Source organism: Artibeus jamaicensis, unplaced genomic scaffold (assembly GCF_021234435.1).
Source record: "Artibeus jamaicensis isolate MK-2021 breed Jamaican fruit bat unplaced genomic scaffold, CSHL_Jam_final scaffold_833, whole genome shotgun sequence".
NCBI lineage: Eukaryota > Metazoa > Chordata > Mammalia > Chiroptera > Phyllostomidae > Artibeus > Artibeus jamaicensis.
This window is the reverse complement of record NW_026522056.1, coordinates 26,255,957-26,262,108: the sequence shown is the minus strand read 5'-3', so window position 1 is coordinate 26,262,108 and position 6,152 is coordinate 26,255,957.

The window sequence follows — 6,152 nt, the reverse complement described above, 5'->3', positions numbered from 1 at the left end:
TTTTGGGAGCAAATTAAAAACAAAGTTTGATAGTTGTTTTTGTTTAGGTCAGTAAGATGAAATACAAAATACAGCTTGTAAAAATACTTCATTAAACAGAAAAGAAATAAAAAGGATCATATACAAAGAGGCACTGAAAATGGAAGCTGAAGAGACTATTACATAAAGTAAATGAAATTACTCTGTAGCTTTTCCATCTCAACGAACAGCTATGGAAATGTTGGGGGCTGTTAAGAACAGACTTAAAGTATGACTTCCACAAAAAGGTATTTTATAAAAATGCCTGTGAATAGTTATAATTCAGCTATCAAATATTTTGGAGCTTTTTCTTCAACTGTAAAATAGAAACATTTAAGAAAAAATATCACCAGAAATTCAAATGTCAATTATAACTTTTTCTGCTGAAATTATAAAAATGATGTTTTTATGATCAGAATTGTCCTCCCTCATGATTTTTTAGATAAACATTATATTTAAAATGGAAGTTATTAGGCACAATAATAGAAGAAAAATGTATCAGTATTTTGTCATAAACCCCAATGAAGATTTTTAACAACAAAAGCTCATTTATTCATAATAACGAATGTGGGTTTGGGGAGAGAATTCATGGACAATTTGAGGAAATCAGACATGTACTACTCTGTCCAAATTGTATACTAAGTAAGTAGGATTCATATAGACTGTTGGTGACTAATAGTTGAAATGCAAGTAGTGACTTATTTACAAAGCAGAAGGATATAATATCATTAATTTTTACTGATATGTACATATTACATAGTCACTACACCTCTTTTAGGAAAATCAAGTTAGTACTTAGAAAATTGGTGGGTGTGTTTCTATAGACGAGTATTTTATATGTACTGCAGAAGAACCTAGAGAATTCATATTTGCTCTTCTTTTGTATCATTTTGTAAGGACTTCAGTATTCATGGCAGAAGTATTGTCTCTTTATTAGATCATTTTGAATTTAATATTTGAGAATGTAAAATAATTTTTGTCTTTGAATGTCCATCACCAGGAATTAAGGATATGTTACAAATAATAAAGAATTATTTGTAGCCCTGGCTGGTATAGCTCAGTGAATTGAGTGTGGGGCTCAATCCCCAGTCACCAGTTAGAATCCCAAACCAAAGGGTCGACGGTTTGAATCCCAGTCAGGGCACATGCCTGGGATGTGGGCTGGTCCCCAGAAGGGGGTGTGTGAGAGGCAACCACACACTGATGTTTCTCTCCCTTTCTTTCTCCTTCCCTTTCCCTCTCTCTAAAAATAAATGAAATCTTTCAGAAAAAGAATTTATTGCAATGTGTGAGCAAAATAAAACTCGTTTTCTGGATTTGCTGCCACTAATGAGGAAATGCAGTACTGACAGTGACATTATATTTAAAGGTCACATAAAATTATCCATGATCAAATGCTCCAGCTGAGAAGGCTCAAATGCTTTCTCAGCTGAGAAATGCTCCAGCTGAGAAAACTCCATGGTCCAGAATTATCCTTTGTCCACTGGCATCTCTCTAGGAAGGATTACTGGTAAATCAGAGTTGGTCAGAATAAATCAGCTTACAGCTAAAAGAAGTGACGTTCTAAAATAATGGATCTGCCATTGAAAGAGTTGAACAGAGGATATTGACAGAAACTAACTAGAGGAAGGAGTTATCCCAGTTCAAAAGACAGCCTAAGAATTAGTTATTCTCCTCTTTTCTCTTCTACCCATTCTATTTCTCTTATCACACTTCAAAATCTCATTTTATTTTCATCTCTCTTCTCCCTCCACCTATTCTAACTTCTCCAGAATAAAAGCTAAAGCCAAATGAAATCTAGAAAAATACAAATGATTAAGAAATATCCAAATGATGGTTAACTTTATTAGCAAATAATAAATCATAAAAAATGTCTTCAGGGATTTTTTAAAAGAAATAAGATTATAATAATTCATTTTAAAAGATAGTCCTTTTTTCCTCATTCTGACTTTCAAGGTGAAAAAATCCATTAGGTAAGTATGAAAATATAGATAATATGAATCTCAAATTTATTACTGAAAATATTATCACATCAAAAACATACCTGCATTTTACTGTTTTAAAAGTCATTGAAAAACAAAACAAACATAAAAATATACAGGTAAACTTTGGGGGTGTTGGGTGCCTCTCTACCCTGGATGGCGGCAATGATACCACCGGTGTTTGAATATACCAACTCACCAGCTTGTGCATGTTAAAAGTATGTGCGGGTGTCTACATCAGTCACACCTTAGCAAAGCCTCTTTGTGAAGCACCATAATTGCAGAGCAAAATAGCTATAACACTGTTGTAAAAGCTTCCACAAACGAAAACCCGAAATAGTGTTCAATTTTTTTGTATGATTGGATAAACTAGTTGTTTACATACAACTCACTCTCACATTAGTTTCGATGCCAAGGAATAATTTAAAGCAATAGTCACAGCTTCTGTTACGGTGATGAAGTCTAACACTTTAAAGTCTCAAGTCTGAGCAAGAAAAGGACCTCAGAGTTTTCCCGGGCCCTGACGGGATTCCCACCTGTCCTTGTTCCTGCTGCTTCCCTGCCAGTGTGAAGAGCTGCAGAGCTGGGAGAACGGAGCAGCAGGGCACAGGCTGGGGCAGACAACTCCTGCGGGCCTTGCTGTTGTATCGTTACAAACCATTCAGTGCCTGGGTCGCATGGACGAGCAGGGCTTCCCAAGGAGAATTGCTGGGGAGAGATAAGGAGAGCAGCTGGGAGTTTAGAACAGGTGCAGTTCACTACAGCAAAGGAGAGGATCTTTTTTTTTTTAATATTAAATTTTATTTAGTTACTTTTCAAGTACATTTTTTTTAATCTATTTCTCCCATCCCACCCCCCCCCCCCCCCCGCCCGGTCTCTCCCCCCCATTCCCCCCCCAGTCCTCATCTCTGCGTCCCTCATACTTGTTCCTCAAAATCCCTCCCCCTTTTTCCCCTTAAGTTCCCTTCCCTCTCCCCTCTGGTCGCTGCCCACTTGTTCTCTATTTCAGTGTCTTTGTTTTTATTCTGTTTGCTTGTTTGTTTTATTCTTTAGCTTCCTGTCAAAGGTGAGATCATATGGTATTTGTCCTTCAATGCCTGGCCTATTTCACTCAGCATAATGCTTTCCAGTTCCATCCATGTTGTTGCAAAAGGTAGTAGCTCCTTCTTTCTCTCTGCTGCATAGAATTCCATTGTGTATATGTGCCACAATTTTTTGATCCATTCGTTTACTGATGGGCACCTAGGTTGCTTCCAACTCTTGGCTATTGTAAATTGTGCTGCTATGAACATTGTGGTGCATAGGTTCTTTGAAATTGATGTTTTAGGATTCTTAGGATATAATCCCAGCAGTGGAATTGCTGGGTCAAAAGGCAGGTCAATTTTTATTTTTCTGAGAAAATTCCATACTGTTTTCCATAATGGTTGTACCAGTCTGCAATCCCACCAACAGTGAACTAAGGTCCCCTTTTCCCCACACCCTCTCCAACATTTGTTGTTTGTTGCTTTGTCTATTATAGCCATCCTGACTGGTGTAAAGTGGTATCTCATTGTGGTTTTAATTTGCATCTCTCTGATAGCTAACGAGGATCTTAACATTGTATCAACTCGTACAAATGTACTGGTGTGTAATGGCTGAACGTCAGCCCTGCAAATAGCAAAATACCCTTTGTCTTCACAACTACTTTGCTGTTCTATATCAGCCACTGTAGAAATGTTGAGAGGAAGCAGTGAATAAAGCAGCCTTGTGGAAAAATGAACACAATAGGATAAAATCTGTGATCTATGTCTGAAATTCATTTGTTAAGTGTGTATAGAGAGGAATAACTAATTTCCGAGGAACAGTTGAAAAGCTGGGCCACAGGTAAGGACACTTGAAACTAGCCTTGAAGAATGCATATGAGCTTGTTAGAGAGAAGCATCTTTCCCAGTTAGTAAAATCTGGATGGAAACATTTACTTATTAGAAGTGTGAGCCTGTTGAACAGAACCAACAGCTGTTGCTGCATTTAAGTACTGGGCTTTGACTTTGACCTAGACGGTCTTTCTTGACGGCATTATTGTGCCCACACACGAGTGAGCTGTGCCTTCCCCCAGGTGGCAAGTGTTGAAGCTTATGTGGTAAAATAATATACTTTGGCATAAAGTCACTGCCAAAGAAGTCATCTAAAATACACATGAATATGTTGTCAGAAATTATGTGGATGAATCAAACAGCTGTAAAGTAATCAAGTGAATGCTTACATGTTGCTATCTAAATAAAGTCCACAATATATTGGTGAGGGGGAACATACTACAAATTGGTTAAAATCCAATCTGTTAAAATCCCATTTAAAATAAAAGCACACAACAACAACAAAATTAAAATTGATATGTTTATGTATAAAAACATCAGGATAAATATTCCCCAAGGCTTAATTTGGACTACTGATACAATGGGTGCCTTTGTCTTTTTTCTACATGCACTTTAAAAAAAATTTTCTCCAATGAACAAAAATTTTTTACTAAGCATAGATATAAATATAAAAAGAGAACCGCATAAAATATGTAAGAGTCAGTGAGTAAAAATCATGGAGAAATGATACCTGAAGTAGGGCTTGAGGTAGAAGAGCGTGCAATTTTGCAAAAGATATTTACCATGAGATTTTGACTTGCATCGTTACCTAGCATTGACATGGATTCTTGAGGTAGACTTAGACATTCGTTTGTAAAACTTTGTAACAGCTTTACTGCATTGTGCTGAGTAGCTTCCCGACCAGTTCTTCCTCTGTTACTAGCCAAATTAACTCCATTTAAAACTGTGATTTGAATTTCCTCTGACGAGTTTCCTCAGGTTTCAAATGTGAATAAAATAAAATAAAACCTCTTTATGGCTTGGCTGTAAAGGTAGAACATAGTAATCATTATACGTCCGTCGTACGGATTCCTTGTGAGTAGCTACTTCTTTTCAAAATGCACTGGTCTCCTGGCAACTAAGTGACCAATCAGAGAAACTAGATATCTGGTAATATCTACTCCTTTGCAGGTTCTGTGCTCAGACATCCCGGTGGTAAAAGAGAGAGAGTCAAGTGAGGAACTGAGGCAAAGTGTAGAACTTTTAACTGAAGCTACAGGAAAAATGATATAAACCCAGATCTAAAACCTGGAAGCAATGCCTCCATGTTCAGAACAAGTAAGGATGGCGCTTAATGGAAGACTAAGGAATGTGCACTGATTCTTAAACAGGAAGCCTTTATTTTACTAAGTTTTAATATGAATATATATGATGTATAATTTATTTATTTATTTTTCCTTTTTTATTGTGCAGTTACAGTTGTCCCCATTTTTCTCCCAATACTCTGCCCCCTCTCACCACCCCCACCTCCCACATTTAATCCCTCCCCATCCTTGTCTTTGTCTGTGGGTCCTTTATACGTGTTCCTTGATGACCCTTTTCCTCCTTTCCCCCGTTATTCCCCCCCCTCCCCTCCTGGTCACTGTCAGTCTCTTCTTTGTTTCCACTCCTCTGATTCTATTTTGCTCACTTGTTTGTTTGGTTGATCAGGTTCCACTTATAGGTGAGATCACATGGTATTTGTCTTTCACTGCCTGGCTTATTTCACTTAGCATAATGCTCTCCAGTTCCATCCATGCTGTTGTGAAGGGTAGGAGCTCCTTCTTTCTTTCCGCTGCATAGCATTCCATTGTGTAAGAGGCAAATTTACACAATGAAATATATAATATACAATTATATATATACACATGCATATAATACTATATGTACACACATATGCACACACGTGATCTTTAAGGTTGGAAGTGATTAGAACTCTCAGATACTTTCCAATCAGCAGATATCAGTAGATGCACCAGAGCAGAGTGTTCTGTCCATGTGGTGTCCTCATCAGTCTTGCCCGTCTTCCGTTACTGCCTCATTCTAAACTATCACAGTCTCTCAGCTGGGCAAATGCAACACACTCCCTTCTAGTCTTCCCTTTCATTTTTGTCCCAGCGGCGATGCGTTTTCTGTATCTCGGTCTCTATCCTGAAATACACTGTCAGTTAGCTCATTGCTGTATCCTTGAAACCTCTTTAGCAGGTTCCTGCAGCTTCAAAGATTAAGGTCAGCAAAACCCTGCACTGTTTGTGGCTGGCTCTCCGCCTACCCATCACCC